Source organism: Chelonia mydas, chromosome 3, assembly GCF_015237465.2.
Source record: "Chelonia mydas isolate rCheMyd1 chromosome 3, rCheMyd1.pri.v2, whole genome shotgun sequence".
Taxonomy (NCBI): Eukaryota; Metazoa; Chordata; order Testudines; family Cheloniidae; genus Chelonia; species Chelonia mydas.
The window spans coordinates 132699133-132717064 of record NC_057851.1 but is presented as its reverse complement, the minus strand read 5'-3'; the positions used below and the strand labels follow the sequence as shown (position 1 = coordinate 132717064).

At 43.0% G+C, this 17932-nt stretch overlaps 1 long non-coding RNA gene across 1 annotated transcript in view; it reads right to left on the bottom strand.

Annotated features, from left to right (window-relative positions):
• Window positions 1-17932, bottom strand: part of LOC122465129 — a 109003-nt gene that overhangs the window by 7822 nt on the left and 83249 nt on the right. Inside the window, exon 2 of the long non-coding RNA XR_006289713.1 lies at window positions 4686-4817. This is a non-coding gene — a long non-coding RNA (uncharacterized LOC122465129). The remainder of the gene's footprint in view (window positions 1-4685; window positions 4818-17932) is intronic.

Sequence of the window (17932 nt, the reverse complement as noted above, 5' to 3'; positions counted from 1 at the left end):
GTCGCCCCTCCCTCCCTCCGTGAAAGCAACGGCGGACAATCCTTTCACACCTTTTTTCCTGGGTTACTCATGCAGACGCCATACCACGGCAAGCATGGAGCCCACTCAGCTCACTGCTGCTGTTGTGAGCATTGTAAACACCTCGCGCATTATCCTGGAATATGTGCAGAACCGGGCTAAGAGGACGATTGTGATGAGGACATGGACACAGATGTTCCTGAAAGCATGGGCTGTGGCAATTGGGACATCATGGTGGCAGTGGGGCTGGTTGATACAGTGGAACACCAATTCTGGGCCTGGCAAACAAGCACAGACAGGTGGGACAGCATAGTGTTGCGGGTATGGGATGATTCACAGTGGCTGCAAAACTTTTGCATGCGTAAGGCCACTTTCCTTGAACTTTGTGAGTTGCTTTCCCCTGCCCTGAATTGCAGGAATACCAAGATGAGAGCTGCCCTGACAATTGAGAAGTGAGTGGCGCTAGCCCTGTGGAAGCTTGCAACACTCAACTGCTACTGGTCAGTCAGGAATCAGTTTGGAGTGCGCAAGTCTACTGTGGGGACTGCTGTGATCCAAGTAGCCAATGCAATCACTGACGTTCTGCTATCAAGGGTAGTGACTCTGGAAAATGTGCAGGACATACTGGATGGCTTTGCTGCAATGGGGTTCCCTAACTGTAGAGGGGTGATAGACGGAACACACATCCCTATCTTGGCACTGGACCACCTTGCCAACCAGTATAAAAACTGCAAGGGGTACTTCTCAATGGTGCTGCAAGCACTGGTGGATCACAAGGGACGTTTCACCGACATCAACGTGTGATGGCAGGGAAAAGTGCATGACACTCGCATCTTTAGGAACTCTTTGAGCAGCTGCAAGAAGGGACTTACTTCCCAGACCAGAAAATTACTGTTGGGGATGTTGAAATGCCAGTAGTTATCCTTGGAGACCCAGCCTACCCCTTGCTCCTATTGCTCATGAAGCCATACACAGGCAGCCTGGACAGTAGAAAGGAGCAGTTCAGCTATAGGCTGAACAAGTGCAGAATAGTGGTAGAATGTGCCTTTGGACATTTAAAAGCATGCTGGCGCAGTTTGCTGACTAGGTTAGATCTCAGCTCAACTAATATTCCCATTGTTATTACTGCTTGCTGTATGCTCCATAATATCTGTGAGAGTAAGGGGGAGACGTTTATGGCAGGGTGGGAGGTTGAGGCAAATCGCCTGGCTGCCAATTTTGAACAGCCAGACACCAGGGTGATTAAAAGAGCACAGGCAGGCATGCTGCACATCAGAGAGGCTTTGAAAACCAGTTTCATGACCGGCCAGGCTATGGTGTGATAGTTGTGTGTGTTTCTCCTTGATGCAAACCCGCCCCCTTTGTTGATTTTAATTCTCTGTAAGCCAAAGACCCTCCCCCCTCCGATCACAGCTGGCAAAGGAAATAAAGTAACTGTTGTTTTGAAACCATGCATTCGTTCTTTATTAATTAAAAAAAAGGAGATAACTGATAAGGTAGCCTGGGTGGTATGGGGAGGAAGGAAGGACAAGGCCACATTGCTTACTGTAGCCACACTACAAATCAAAACTGTTTGAATGACAGCCTTCTGTTGCTTGGGCCATCCTCTGGAGTGGAGTGGCTGGGTGCCTGGAGCCTCCCCCTCACCACGTTCTTGGACACCTGGGGAGGATATGGAATTTGGGGAGGAGGGAAGGTGGTTATACAATGGATGCAGCAGGAGTATGTGCTCTTGTTGGCTTTCCTGCAGCTCCAACAGATGCTTCATCATGTCTGTTTGCTCCCCCATTAGCCTGAGCATTGCTCCTGCCTCTGCTCTTTGTGCTCACTTAATGCTTTCCTGGCCTCTGCCACTGAATGCCTCCATGCAGTAAGCTGTGCCCTATCAGTGCGGGAGGACTGAATGAGCTCAGAAAACATGTCATGCGTTTTTTTTGCCTTCTAATCTGCGATAACCTCAGGGATGGAGATGATGGGGGAGCATAGAAACATTTGCACCTGGGGGGGAGATAAAAAGAGAGAGTAAAATTTAAGATGATACATTTCTGAGAACAAAAGGGAGACTCTTTCACAGTGAATCAAGCAATTCACAGCAGACAGCACATGTGATTTAGGTACGAGGTCGCATTTTGCCTTTTTTATTGAGCGCCCGCCGATATGGTAACACATTACACACGGCTGGGCAACAGAATTTGGTTTCCAGGCAGCCATGGTAAGCCTTTTGGTACGAGAGGTTGGCTACTTCTGCCTTCATAACATGTGGGAATGGTTTCAAACTGCAGCGCCATTCTTTCCCATAGCAAGCAATGCTGGTTGGGTTTCACATTTAAAAGGAGGGGCTGCGGTTTTTAGATGGATGTGCAGCACACACCTCTCCCCACCCCACCACGTGGCTATTCTCTGGGATGATCCCTTCACCCCTCTCCCCACCACGTGGCTATTCTCTGGGATGATCCCTTTTAGCCAAGCGCAAACAACCCAGCATGAACAGGGTCCTTTTACTGTTCCCTTACAAAATTTCCCCTATTTCAACCAGGTGACCATGAATATCACCACTTTCCTGAGGCTAACACAGAAAGATAAAGACTGAATGTTGCTTGAATGAGACCAAAACTCAGGACCATTCACTGTCATGCTTTGTGCTGCAGTGATTCCAGACTACTTGCTACTGGCTTGGCATGGTAAAGTGTCCCACCATGGAGGACAAAATAAGGCAGCCCTCCCTAGAAACCTTCTGCAAAGGCTTTCAGAGTACCTCCAGGAGAGCTTCATGGAGATGTCCCTGGAGGATTCCTGCTCCATCCCCAGACACGTTAACAGACTTTTGCAGTACCTGTACTGGCCGCGAATGCATCCCCATTCTTCAGGGCAAATCAGACATTAAACACTATTGCTTTTAAACCCTGTACCGTAGTTACCAATGTGCACTCACCAGAGCTGCCTTCTCTGGCTTCAGGGTCGGGGATCCCGCCTTGGCAGGGTATTGGCTCCAGGGTGATGAAAAGTTCCTGGCTGCCGGGGAGAACGGATTCATGCCTTGCCTGCTGCACATTCTCCTCCTCCTCTTTCTCATCCACAAAATCCTCCTCCCTGTTGTGTGAGACTCCCCTGCTTGCAGGTGTCCACAGACAGTGGTGGGGTAGTAGTAGGGTCCCCCGCAGAATACCATACAGCTGATCTTAGAAGTGGCGTATATGGGGCTCTGACCAGGAGTGACTGTTTGCCTCCTTTGTCTTCTGGTAGGCTTGCCTGAGCTCCTTAACTTTCATGAGGCACTGCTGTGTGTCCCTGTTGTAGCCTCTCTCCACCATTCCCTGGGTGATTTTGGCAAATATTTTAGCATTTCTTCTTTTTGATCAGAGTTCGGCCTGCACAGATTCTTCTCCCCATACAGCAATAAGATCCAGTGTCTCCATTTTGGTCCATGCTGGAGTTCATTTGCGATTCTGGGGGGACTGCATGGTCACCTGTGCTGCTGAGCTCGCCACGCTGACCAAACAGGAAATTAAAATAAAAATTTCCCGAGGCTTTTACTGTATACCTGACTAGTGCATCGGAGTTACAAGTGCTGTGCAGAGCAGTCACATTGGAGCACTCTGGGAGAGCTCCCGGAGGCCAATACAGTCGAATTGTGCCTGCACTACCCCAAATTCAACCCAGCAAGGTCAATTTTAGTTCTACTCCCCTCACTGGGGACGAGTACAGAAGTTGATTTTAAGAGCCCTTTAGGTCGATGGAACAGGATTGGTTGTGTAGATGCATTCATTTTAAAATTGACCTAACACGGCTAAATTCGACCTAGCCCCGTAGTGTAGACCAGGGCTAAGTCTTGTTGCTCAGGTGAGAAGTCACATAATATTTCCTTTCTATATTTTTATTTTCAGGGATTAACAACATGGCTGAACAAATTCATTTCTGGTTGAAATGAGCCAGAGATGATCATAGACCAGATTTGTGATGCATAAAACTTGGTGGTTTCTGTTCACAAGAGTTAATGCACAATATTTTCCAAGTTCCCTTACCACAGAGGGAGCTCTTCTCCGTGCTTGTGGCCAGCTCTTCTCCAAAAAGGAAACAACAAAGCTCTACGTTCTCTTCTTCTCAGGGTATGAGCAAAAGTTAAAAGCCTTTTCCCTTTCTTTGACTGTCTACCACTTGCTTATTTGTTTTGCCTATGGCAGCTGGGCCTGGGAGGGTAAAAAGTCTCAGACCTATCTGCTCTCTAGGTACCCAACCCTCATGGAGGATCTGGGCCTTAGCCCTTCATTTTCTAGATTTACACGTCTGACAAGAAACATTGAGGCTTGGGCTTTGCCTGTACCTGGGCAACTCCAGCCACCTGGCTAGGGGCCTCATGGGACCCAGTTGGGTAGTATAGTCTCTCATATCATTTATATAGGTTTGCTTCACCTGAGTTTGATTTTGAACAAACATTCAACAAGACAATTTTTTTCTTGATGGTTTTGGATCAGTGAAGGGGATATACAGTAAGCAGTACAAATTTTTTAAATTACTGTCCTTTCTAGATTGCATCACCTGGAAAGTCAGCCACTGCAATCTTGCTAACTTCACATGCCTTATAGGGCAATGGATGGTCCTTCAGGGAGACAGGTCTTATGTTATTTTAAACATCCTATATGAAAAGTTAAATCTTAAGAGGCACGTACCTAACAATGGACAGCCAGTGGAACTCATTGAATGCAGGAATCATCCACTGATATGGGAACAAACCCTTGATCAGTCATGCTGCTGCATTCTGCTACCATCTCTGTAGCCTTTTGTAGTTCTCAAGGGTAGGCCTAAATTAGAAGCATTACATTAATCCTGCCTGGAGGTCCCAAAGGCATAGATCACCATGATGAGATCTGTGTCCAACAGATAACTGCCATTAATGTTCACTGCCAAATCCAGGCTAAACTCCCAGTCAAAAATGTCTCCTAGGGTGCATCCTGTGGCAGCCCATGAATAGAAAAGTAATTCGTAGATCAAGCAGTATCCTCCAGATTTCCCATGTTTGGCAACAATATATTTTTCTTCTCCAGGTTGAGCTTTAATCAACACAAGTGGCAACAGAACCAGCCATCCTGTGACTTAATAAAGTGTTGTAAGGTAATATCTGTCATCAGCAACTAGTGCTTACGTGAAAGAATTAAGAATACCACTTCAGTGGAATCCCATCCACACAGGATGATGATCAGTAGTTTCTAAAACAGCTAACAGTCCCAGCATGAATACACTAAGTTGTCTCTTTCAATATTCAAGAAAGACCATTTATCCCCTCATAGGACAACAGAGGTTAGCTCATTTGTGCACTATGGCAGACAAGAAACCAGACTCAAAGATACAGTAAAAATATTCTCTGCCCACTGTGGAAGTATAACATTGTATAAGTATAACGTTGTATAAGGGGACATGCTGGATACATTGTATATGAGAGGGCATGCCAAAACATGTTACAAAGTATCTGAGGGAGCACACATAGGGACAGTTAGCTTTTGAATGGAGAAGCAATTAAGATAGAGCCAGCACGTCTAAGAAGCAGGCATCAGAATGGAAGGTGTGAAGGGTAATTAGTTAAGTTAACTGGAAGCTGTTAAAGGAGATTGTTAAGGGTGGCAGGTAATTGAAGATACGTGACTGGTCTCAGGGATCTCGAAGGATGGTGACTAAAAATCTTTTTCTTCTTTTGTCTGTAACTTCTCTGTAACTTGTTCTCCAAAAAACTGTATAAATTAAGAGACACAAGCCCCACTGGGGGGGCTCACTTCTAAATGTATTAGCAGAGCAGCTTTGCTAATAAAAGAGAGTGGTCTGATAAATTGTGAGTCTGAGTCAAACTTTGACACCACTCAGTAGTTGTTTTGCACCTCATAGACTTTAAAGTCAGAAGGGACCATCATGATCATCTAGTCACCTACTTTCTTGGTTATTTTCCTTATAAAAGGGAGGCTGCAGACCAGATGGTGATCGAATAAAATGTCAGTGTCAGATGACTTTTGGAGTAGAGGCTGAACCTCAGTATTATTTATTTAATGTATTTAGCCTTAGTGGGCCAGATCTTCAGCTGGTGTAAAATGAGCATCGCTCCACTGACTTCAACTCAGCTGTGCAGATTCAGGGCAGCGGAGAATCTGTCCCTTACTTTTAGACTTGAATTATTCCAGTAATTGTGTCTACAGATGGAAAACGTAAGGGAAAAATCTCCCTCACAAGGACAAAAATCAGCTCAAAAATATTCATCAGAAGAGCATGAATAAAACTCCAGCACTTACACTTTACATTCCTTGGTGGAATGGGGGCACTTATGGTTATCTGCTTATGGCAAACAAGCAAAGACGTGGGAGAGGGGGATGTAATGAAACAGCCCTTAATGAGATAGAAGCCATCTAAAACTAAAACTCAGCTGTTTATCGTTCAGCAAGGGTTATCTGTTTCCTCTGTGTTAATTTGGAATTGCGCTAAAATATTGGATGCATTTCTCCAGTAGCTTTGATCTAAGTCATATTTATAAACAAATTTCAAAACTTTTTGGACCATATTTAGTTATACTGTTTTTCTTTAATGGCCTGATCCAGTTCCCACCGAATTCTCAATGGGAAGAATCCAATGACTTCAGTGTGAGCTAGATTGCTCTTTAACTTCACTCACAGATCTTTCAAAGCTGGTATCAATGCTGCAAATTCTGAAGTTAGCCCTTCTGTAATAAATATTCTCATTAGTTTTACATTTCCCCTTCCTTAGTGTAAACTCAGTGTGTCAGAACCTACTTTGGTGTAACTTGCCATAGCTCCATTGACTTCCATGGAATTATGCTGATATACACCAGTTGAGAATTGGGCTCAATAAGCATTTATCACTTGCAGTGCATGGGTGTAAATAACCACAGAATTAGTCCCCTATGCCAAGATCCACAAATATATTTACGTGCCTAAATCCCAGTTTTGGCTCCACTGCAATGCACAAAACTGCTGCTGAACCCAGTATATGTCTAAACTCACTCAGCACTTAAGATTTAAGTGCTAAAGTTACCTTTGCACCTAAGTTTCTGCCTCTGGACATGCACACTTATGCCTCACTCTAAGGGCTTGTCTACACTGGCAACGTTAGAGCAGCACTTTAACATGGCTTGTGTATTTGCGGCACAGCGCCAGGAGAGAGCTCTCCCAGTGCACTAGAAAAACCCAACCATCTCCACGAGGGGTGTAGCTCCCAGCGCTGGTGCACTGTCTTTTCTCGCACATTACAGCGCCGAAACTTCCAGCGCTCAGGGGGGTGTTTTTCACACCCTTGAGTGAGAAAGTTGCAGCACTGTAAAGTGCCAGTGTAGACAAGCCCTAAGTATCTAGATGTCTACCCTCTGCCTAGGTCCCAGAGAGATTCACAAACTAAGGGAAGACATGCATTTGCTTGTCTAAGTCTCATGCAGAACCCAACTGGGTAGGTGTGCTCTGAGGCTGCTTACCAGCTAGGGTCCTATTCAGCATTGGGTTGGAGGAGGGTGATCGTGCTCACCTTCTAACTTTCAGTCCAGTAGCTAGAGCACTCATCTGGGATATGGGAGACCTAAGTTGCACTTGGATAAATAGTGAAACAGTGACTGGAGTCTAGGGACTGGACTCTCCCACTTGGGTGCCCTAACCACTGGACTGCAGTCACTCTCATTCTCTGTCTCTTGCTCTCTGGCCAAGTACTGCGCCACTCTGGATAAATAAAACAACTAGTCATTGGGCCAGAGGGTGACCAAGAGTATGACAATGACTCTGGATTCCAGTGGTGTGGGCACCCACCTGGGAGATGGGAGACCCAGGGTCCAGGCCCCTGGCTCTAATCACTTTCATTATTAGTCCAAATGGAACAGCTTCAACAGGAGAGGCAGCTCTGTGTTCTTGGGGAACCAGGGCAAAGTATCCATCCAGTCTGACTCATGAAGCACACCCAGCCTCTGCTTGAACCAAAACCGATCAGAAGACAGACTTACAGAAAGCAATGAAAAGGCAGTGGGAGATAAACCGAAACCCCTCTGGACAAAGGTGACAGGATTAAGGCAACTCCCCTAGCCTCATTTGCATTGAAGTTGGGACAAGGAGGCATCTCCATTAGCATACAGAATTGAGAAGAGAGATTCCAAGGCAAGAACCGCATGGAACCTTGGGACCAGAAAAGCAGGGAAGCACTACATGATGGGGGATCTCTGCTCCAGATGTTAATGAACCCATACCTGCACACACACCCAGCTCAGTAGTTATCAGACCAGTTCTTTATTGGTATCCAAAATACTGAAGCTGCCTAATTGCATTGTGAGCTCCCTTGAAGGAGCACAGCCCATAGCCAGGAATGATCAGTTCCTATCATCTAGCCTGAACAAATCAACTTTGGTACGCTCCCTTGAGCCATCAGTTTACCCATAAACAAATCTAGTGTTCTCCCTTGAACTATTGTTGTTTTTCTACAAAAACCCCTACCCATGCTCAAGTAAGTGTTCTGATGCCTGGATGCAAAATCTGCATCTGTTCCATTGGGACTTGATCGTCTCCTGACTGATTGTGCTGGGGGCTCTGCCTGTCTCCAACATTCCGAACCCTCAGCTATCACCACCACCTGGAAACCCCGACTGGTTCAAGCTTCACGGAGTGGTGAGAACCCCACTCTCGCTCTCTCTGGCTTTTTTTTTCTACTCTAGATATACTACTCCTGACCTTTGTAATCAAATTTAAGCTAGCTTTAATATTGCAACTGTTTTGTTTGTTTGGCTCTCCTTGTATGGTTACTACTTGGCAATAAATAACTTCCGATTAAGCTGGTTGCTTCCCTTCCTCTCTTTTTTGTGTTTTTGGCTTCCCTATTTGCTCTGCAGCAACGCTCCTCATACCTAAGCTAAAGATCCCCGTAGCAGCCAAAAATCCTGTGGGGTTTGGTCATCAAGTGAGTTACTACCAGAACAATTGTACCGTGAAAGCGGGGATAGGGGGCGTGCTGAACCTATGGCATATGAGGGTGGCAGCTTGGAAGTGCTACTTGACCCAGCTTACTGAGTCCAAGAGCATATAAGGGTGACAGCTTGGAAGTGCTGTTCGACCCAACCTGCTGAGTCAAGGGACATAGCAGGGGTCAGGCTGGGAGTGCTGATGCTCAGATGCGCTCTGTTAATGTGTGTGTGTTCATCTAATAATGGGGCTGGAGGAACCAAACCCTGGAGAACCTAGGCCCTGCAGGATACCTCCAGTGGGAGGGAACTTGCAGAAGGGAGACGTAGAGCTCCGTATGAGAACACAAATGACACAAGCAGTACACTAATAGAATTACAGACCTGCCCCCCAAAGAGTAACCCTAATAAATGCATGTACCCCAAAGTAACAGACAAATCTGGTAACAAGCCCCACAGCAGAATATCCTGTAGCCTACTGGTTAGAACACTTTTCCAATCATTTCTTGCCCTCTGGCAGAGAGGAGGGAAGTGAGCCTGGGTTTCCCACATCACAGACAAGTGCTCTAATTACTGGGCTAAAAATTATAAGGTGGGCTCCTTCTTTGGCTGTCTGGCAACAAGTGAGGCAGGCTCTAACTGATCCCCTGCCTTACATGCCTATGCTGCTTGACACCAGAGAGTGGGTTCCTGTTCATGGATGGCAAGCAGAGATGTGTGTCCCCTGCAGCCTGAATTTAGACTACTATCTTCAAGGGAGGGGCAAGGAATAGGACACACCCCTCTAATCGGCTAGTTTAGGTGGCTCCACACCTAGCAGCTGTGGACTGCATTCTAAGGAGCCTTTCTCTCTCCATTCATTGCATAGGGAGCCCAGGTGCACAACTCAGGCTTTCTAGAACACGGTTTTGCTGTGAATTTTTTAGGCACCTAGACACTGCAATGCCCAGCATTGCAACATATAGGTCCCTTTGTGGATCTGGGTATTAGATTCAAGCACATGGTTTCTTTAACTCACACATGAAAATTCAAGGCCAAAAGTTGTACTTAAAAAAATTCTTCAGCTTGTGGGCTCTTCGTCACTCAATAGATCAGTTTATTATTGATCAGATTTAGTGTTCTATACTGTTTCTCTAATGGCTCTTAATAGAATTAATTTGTTCTGCTTACCGCCAAGAAATGAAGACAAGAGATGAAAGATTCTTTTTGAAATCAAAATAATAAAGGGAAATATTTTTTAAAAAGTCTCTTCCTCAATAACTTACTGAGAAAATAACTTGCAGAGTTTTGTAATTTTTGTTTTTTTAAAGAAAACACCCTGCACCTACAAGCCTTGTATTTTCATACACCAGTGTAATTAGTCCAACTAAGAAAATTTCAGAATCAAGTACACTTATATTTTACTGAACTGCAGACAGAGCTAGAGGTTGTGGATTTTTCGGATGAAAAAAAGAATTTGTTGTGTACCATGCCTTATAGTCTTAAACCATGTTTTTCATAGGGGTAAATAATTGGTTAGGCCGGCTTTAGTTTTGTGCCAAGTGATAGCATTAACAAGAGGAAACCCAATAAGTTGCAGCTGATAATAATTATGGCAGCTGGGAGACCAAAGATTTCCTTCTAGTATGGTTGCTATGAATCTAACACCCTTCTAACCTCCCACACAGAAATAAACTCATTGGCATGAGAGACTACTATTTTGTACTGCTGCTTTGTATTGTGAGATTTGGATCACTGGGAATGAGAGATTAATTGAGGAAGAAAGATCCAGATTAAGAAGAAAACACAGATGCTCTCTTTTCAAAGTACAGAACAAAGACGCATGCATCCCCACCTTCATAGTTAAACTGTTCTTGGAACCAAAGTAGTGCAGAAAGGTTATTAGAATGAATGTGACTATATGAAATTTAATAGCTAATCTGGAAGTGAATACCAGAGACTAATTTGCTCAAGTGCCACTGTGTACAGTATGCTGTGATAACTGCAGCTGAAGCATTTCTGAACATCACTCGAGCCCCATGATTGAATTCAGCCATGAATCCCTTCCAAAGCCATTTTATCTTTATAAATCTGCTTTAACTTTTAAACATTATGGGCTATACACAGATTTCAGTTACACCTATTCAGCCACATTTCACTACAGTAAAGGAGAGTGGTTGGAGGTGTAACAATCTTCACTTGGATAGACTTCACTGATGTTGTGTAGGCATAAGTGAAAATATAATTTGAATTTTATATGAAACAAAGACAATGGTTTAAAATCTTTGTCCAAATTATAAATATTTCTTTATTTTCTATTTTTTCCATATACTGCAGTATTCCTGAGATATGGGATACAGGGACAAAAATTGTCCTGTTTCCAACTAAAATGTGTGAACATCTTGAAAAACACAGACTATAAACATGTGGCAGCTAATCCAGAGACAATTTCCTTTTTCTCTCTCTTTTGTATTCTAGCTGCCATTGCCTGATGGAGATTGTCAGACATTCCTTAAGGCAGTGGTTCTCAAAACTAGGGGCGCCGCTTGTTCAGGGAAAGCCCCTGGCGGGCCGGGTCAGTTTGTTTACCTGCTGCGTCTGCAGGTTCGGCTGATCGCGGCTCCCACTGGTCGCGGTTCACAGTTCCAGGCCAATGGGGGCTGCGGGAAGCAGCGCGGGCCGAGGGATGTGCTGGCTGCCACTTCCCGCAGCCCCTGTTGGCCTGGAGCAGCGAACCGCGGCCAGTGGGAGCCGCGATGTGCCGAACCTGCGGACATAGCAGGTAAACAAACTGGCCTGGCCGGCCAGGGGCTTTCCATGAACAAGTGGTGGCCCTAGTTTGAGAACCACTGCCTTAAGGTGACAGTGATTGTCTCTCACCAATGCCATGCTATATCGAGAGAAAAATATGAGCTCCAGCTAGTAAGTGATCTAGGTGGTTTAGCTAATTTGCTAGCTAGCAATGAGTAACTGTATTTTTCCAGACTGATAACTCCAAAGCAAATCCATGGGATTAGCTCTGTTTAAAAATAAAGATGGGAAAGCTCACTCTTACCTTTCCCAATTATCATTCCTTCTTTTAAAATCAATAATTTTCATTACTGTTGTCTGTATCCACCTGTTCTTTTGACATGGATGGAGGAATTGGTATGCATGAGAGAAGTCTTCACGGCACACTAATTGTGGCCTGTCTTCATTTTAGCAGATTTTGCTTATTGCTTCTGAGCAGTCTGTGATTTTAAAAGCATCAAAGTTCTGCATAATATCCAGTTCTACATAATGATTTTTTTTAAAAAAAAAGACAGAAAATATGATAAAACTAAATATGAAAGAATGAAAGATTGAAAAGGAAGAATCGGGGGTTGGGGGGAAGCACTCTAGAATCACAGAAGTTAGAGATGAAATATTACGTCATCTAGTCCATCTCCCGAGCCAGTTAGGTATGATTTAAAGCCCATTGAAGTCACTGGGAATCTTTTGACAGACTTCCATGGGCTTTGCAGCAAGTCCGTATTCCCTAAACTATAATATGCAAGGCTACAGGCTGCTTTTTTTAAAAATAACTATTTATATTTGTATAAGGATATTTGTAGTACACGGGTGGTTATGCAGGTTTTAAGTCTGGTATAGTATAATACATACAGGTAAGAACACAGGTACCAGATGCAAGTTCTGTTTTATATAAAATACACAGATATTTAGGGAACTTTTGCTATCCACACATGTGCATAGTTCCAGAAATAATTGCCTCTCTTGCTACCTAGGTTTTCATACCAAACACATTTCTAGATGTCTGAGCATCTTACATTCTTCTGGTCAAACAAAAGCTCCCAAGGAGGAATTTTTGGACACACAAGGAGGAGGTATTGACAAGGAGTACGGAAGTAATATTTTTTCCTCTCTTTTTCTAAGACCATTAAGGGAATACTGTGTCTAGTTCTGGGTAACATTTTTCAAAAGTGTCTCTGACTTAGAAGCCTAGGTCACTTTTTCAAAAATGACTTAAGTGCCTTTGTAGATATGGGCCTAGGGGCCTATGCCCCATTTTTAGGTGCCACTGATTAACAAACCCACACTTGGCTGCCACCTAACCTCACTCAACACCTAATATTTTACCACAAAAGTCCCCTAAACATCTGAATTTCTGCCTCTGGGCATGCACACTAGCACCTCATTTTAACCACTTGGGCCTCTCAGCTAAGCTCCTGAGAGATCCACAAAGCAGGGGAAAACAGGTGTCCACCATCTTCCCTTTGGGCTCCATTCTAAAGCCAGCATGGGTGGTAGCACCTCCCTTATAAACTTTTAACCCAGTGACTAGACCACTCACCCAGGATGTGGGAGACCCAGATTCAGTTTCCCCCTCTGCCTGAGAGAGAGGGGATGGGAACACCTCCCACACCTCTCAAGAGCAAGATCTAACCACTGGACAATGAGATATTCTGATGTGGAGCTCCCTCAGTCTCTCCAGTTGAAGCTATTCCACTGTGGATAACTATAGGGTCAGAGAGAGCGTAAGAATGACTTTGTGGTCCAGGGGTTAAGGGACACACCTTGGAAGAGGGGGGCCCAGGCCCACTGCTCTGAAGATTCTTTATTTATCCACAGGGGAACAGTTTCACCTGGAGAGACTGAGGGAGCCCCATATCAGACTATCCCATAGCTCAGTGGTTATGCCATGCTCCTGAGAGGGGTGGGAAACTGCTGTTCAAATCCTTTCTTTCTCTCTTAGGAACTGAATTTGGGTCTCCCACATACTGAGTGGATGCTCTAACTACTGGACTAAAAGTTGTGATGGACACCACTACCTCTTCCGACAACCAGATTTTGAATGGGACCTGAGCCAGCAGGTGGCCTACGAGCCAGATTGGGCCACTCACCCAAGACTGGCATCTTCCAGAATATCATCTCCTGCTCTGCAGATCATTCTGAGGCTTAAGAAAGAAAAAAGCATCCAGATGCCCAGAGTGCATGCCCTGAGCAAGAAATGTACCTTGGGACTCTTTTGGAAAAAAATGAGTGAGTCTAGGTGCCTAGAGCAGTGGTTCCCAAACTTGTTCCACCACTTGTGCAGGGAAAACCCCTGGCGGGCCAGGCCGGTTTGTTTACCTGCCGCATCCGCAGGTTCAGTGGATCGCGGCTCCCAGTGGCTGCGGTTCACTGCTCCAGGCCAAAGGGAGCTGCTGGAAGCTGCTCGGGCTGAGGGAGGAATTGCTGGGGGAAATTCTATGGTCCATGTTATGCAGGACATCAAACTAGATGATCATACTCTTAAATTCTATGAATATATTCAGTAGAATTTGTTTATGTACAAGAAAATCCATGAGTATGTGGTGCAGTGTTGTCATACCCAAGTATCAAGGTGTTATTTATTTGGTTGTTTAATATTAAAATAAGACAGCGACATCTTCTAGATAACAGTAGAGTGTAGCATTTGATTAAGGTCATTTCCCTTCTTTCCTGTTACTACCCATTGGCTAATGCTTAACTGGTGGGCAAGAGAAGAGAAGTTAATAAAAAGAACAGAATTAACTTGCACTCTACCCTGTCTTCTCTCTTTAATTTCATCTTTTTTTAAACAGTCTAAGCCTCAAAACTTTTCTTGTATTTTGAAATACAGCTGTAAGGCTCAGGGCAAGATTAATGTTCTCTTCTCTATGTCATATCTATGTACAGCCTGGCAGTCCAACACTGCTAGTATTATCACACTGATAATATATATATATATATATATATATATATATATATATATATATATATATATATATGGTAGGTCACATGCTAGTAACTCACTACTAGGCTGAAAAGTACCATAGACCTAATTAAATCATTAATGGGTTTTCCACTCTTGTACTCTCTGAGTGACAGTTTAATAAGGCACTCTATACTGATCCTATAAATCAGAAGCAAACTTCATCTTAACAAGAAACATCTCAAGTGTGCTGAAAATTAGTTCCAAAGAAACTCAGTCCTTAATATTTCCAGTGGTCAAACATTTCTATTTGTTTATACTAACTTATTTTATCACCTATATTTGAAAAGCCTGGCCCTGAATATGCTCTCTTCAGTGCAGCACATTAAGAAAAATACCTTTACTTATGAAAATAAAAAACTAGATAAAAATAATGAAATGTTAGTTTCCTATTTGATAACTTCCTCTGTCAAAAATAGTTTTGCATCCAGATATATAAAACAAAATCCCTCTGGATTAACCACATTCATCTTTATATTATACTCAATATGCAAATTTAATATCTGTAAAACAGCTCTCTTGGAATTAATTGGATCCTTTTGCTGCAAATGGAATAACTTAAAAAGTGAGCCACAGAGCAGACTTGTTGACTTTATTTAAGGTCCGTTTATATGTTTGAGTAAATCAGGCCCTGATCCAAAAAGCAATTGAGCACATGGTTTAAAGTTAACAGGTGTTAAAGTACTTTGTTGGGCTGAAGTCTTAGGGCTTGTCTACACTACCTGCCGGATCGGCAGGCAGCAATCGATCCAGTGGGGGTCAACTTATTGCGTCTAGTATAGATGCAATAAAAAGACCACTGAGTGCTCTCCTGTCGACTTCGGTACTCCACCAGAATGAGAAGTGCAAGTGGAGTGGACAGGAGAGTGTCAGCTGTTGACTTACCACAGTGAAGACACCACGGTAAGTAGATCTAAGTACGTCGACTTCAGCTATGCTATTCATGTAGCTGAAGTTGAAGTTGCATATCTTAGATCGACCCCATGCGGTAGTGTAGACAAGCCCTTAGTGACGGACAGAGTCAAAGATAAGGCTTAGGCGTGAACGCTGACTCAAATTACGTGACTTTATTTCTTTAACACCTGGAGGGCAAACTTGGTTCGCTTCTAACACCACCTCTGAGTCCCACAAAGTTCTTGACCTATTTTATTATTTTTAAAAGGGTAGGATGCTCACATACTTAAATACTTGTAGATTTATATGCAAAAACACCCAAAATAGTCAAGCTGACTGAATCTATGTAAAAGAACAATGGAAATGTGGCCAAAAAAGTCTGTACTAGAGCTGGTCAAAACTGAGGGAGGAAAGTTACATTAAAATAATGTAATTTTTAAATTCAAAACATTTCAGATAGCTCTCATCTGTAACTAAGATCCAGTGAGCAACATGAAAGAGTTAATACTCACCTATGCTTAACATGGATATCGGAGATACTACAATATTTCTCTGTACATGCCAAGAATAACTGTGGTACTTCAGAGGCCACTGTGTGGTTATTGTTGGGTATTGTGAATTCTGACTTCCTAAATGACTGTTACAAACCAGCTCAGTACCCCTTGTACAGTCACAGTTTTGATATAGGTTGCTGGGTCCCATGTGCTTCCAAGATAACCGGATCTGGTTGGAATTTAGCCACTGTTTCTAGTTCCAGGATGTTAGGGAATGCTCCTGAGCTAACACCTTTGTCTGAGATCCTTCCATAGAGACTGTCCAGCTGCCGTAGGTTCATAGATTCATAGATATTTAGGTCAGAAGGGACCATTATGATCATCTAGTCTGACCTCCTGCACAACGCAGGCCACAGTTTCATATTGAAAGAGAACGTCAAATCAAAACCTCATACTTTTTTCTCTTTAACAACTCATATTTGCAGATGGACTAGGTGAAATTCTATATCATCTAAAAGTAGTCAAAGTTAACTCCTCTATTTGCATTTTTTAAATCAATGAAAAATGTTTATATAATGACAAATATGTTTAGAGAACACTGGCATATCTACAAATTACTTTATTTCTGATTCAGGAAGAAAAAGTAGAACCTCAAGCATGGTACAACCACAGGCACACTGAAATACAGGTCTGAAAATTTTACAGCAACATCTATTTTGTAATTCTCCCATTAACATGGTCTGACAGACATTGTTGACATAGGATTATGTGTGTGTTTTGCATAAATGCAGTTCTTGGCACTGACTGCATTAGATTTCAAATAAGCAACTTATAAAAATTAAAGTGGCTACTAATTTTGATTGCAGTTTAGATTTACTTTAATCATATGGTAACTTTTGACAGAATATTTATCACGGCAGTTTTCTTTGAAGTTTTTCCTCTATATTAAGGGATTTCTTCTATTGAAGTATACACAATTCTTGTAGCATCAGTGGGAGTTGAGTGTGTACATCAAAGGTATAACACTTTTATATATCTAATAAGATCATAGAATCTATTCTAGAAAGTATGCTTAAAATGCACTTACAACAAAGTGTTCTTTACTATCTTCTACAGAATTGTAAGTGTACATTTGCTTAACTTTTGTCTAGGATCCTTTCCATAGTTTAAGATGTCTGCCATTTAAGCTTTAAATTTTAGCTTTTACATACACATAATGGAATGTAATAACAGTAATCCACTGAAATAGATAATCCATTTCTGAATTATACTAGCTGCTCCAGGCAGTATGCAATTGTGCAGAGCATGGTACATAACTGGAAATGCAGTGTATCCCCAAAGTTGCTAATAATGTCAATATTTGCAATGGAGACTAAGGGAGTTAGGCACCTAAGATATTTTAAAGTGTCAAATGGCACTTCTCTCATTGAACGTCAATGGGAGTTAGGAGCTTAAATGCCACTTGCACTTTTGAAAAAAAATCTACCCTCCAATACTTATTGACTTTCAATGAGAGCTGGGCATCTCACTCACTTAAGTCCCTTTGAAAATTCTCGCTTCACTGGTTTATAACTTATTACTGTCCTCATTCAGTTGCAGGACATGGATGTTACACTGTGGCTGTGCTTGGATGTCAAGCTCCATCCTGCCCCTCGTGTACTTTTAAAACAAATTATTCCAAAAATCCCAAATTTGCTTGTAGATTCTGCATTCTAGAATAAGATGTTGCCTTTCAGTGCAAGAAATGACTGTACAAATATTTCTATGGAGAGATGGTCGTAGCTTCTTTATTGTACCCTGAGCTGCTTCATGGTCAGATGCTCGAACACTTCATTTTGGAAGTTAACCCAATTTATTTTGAATTAAGTAGCA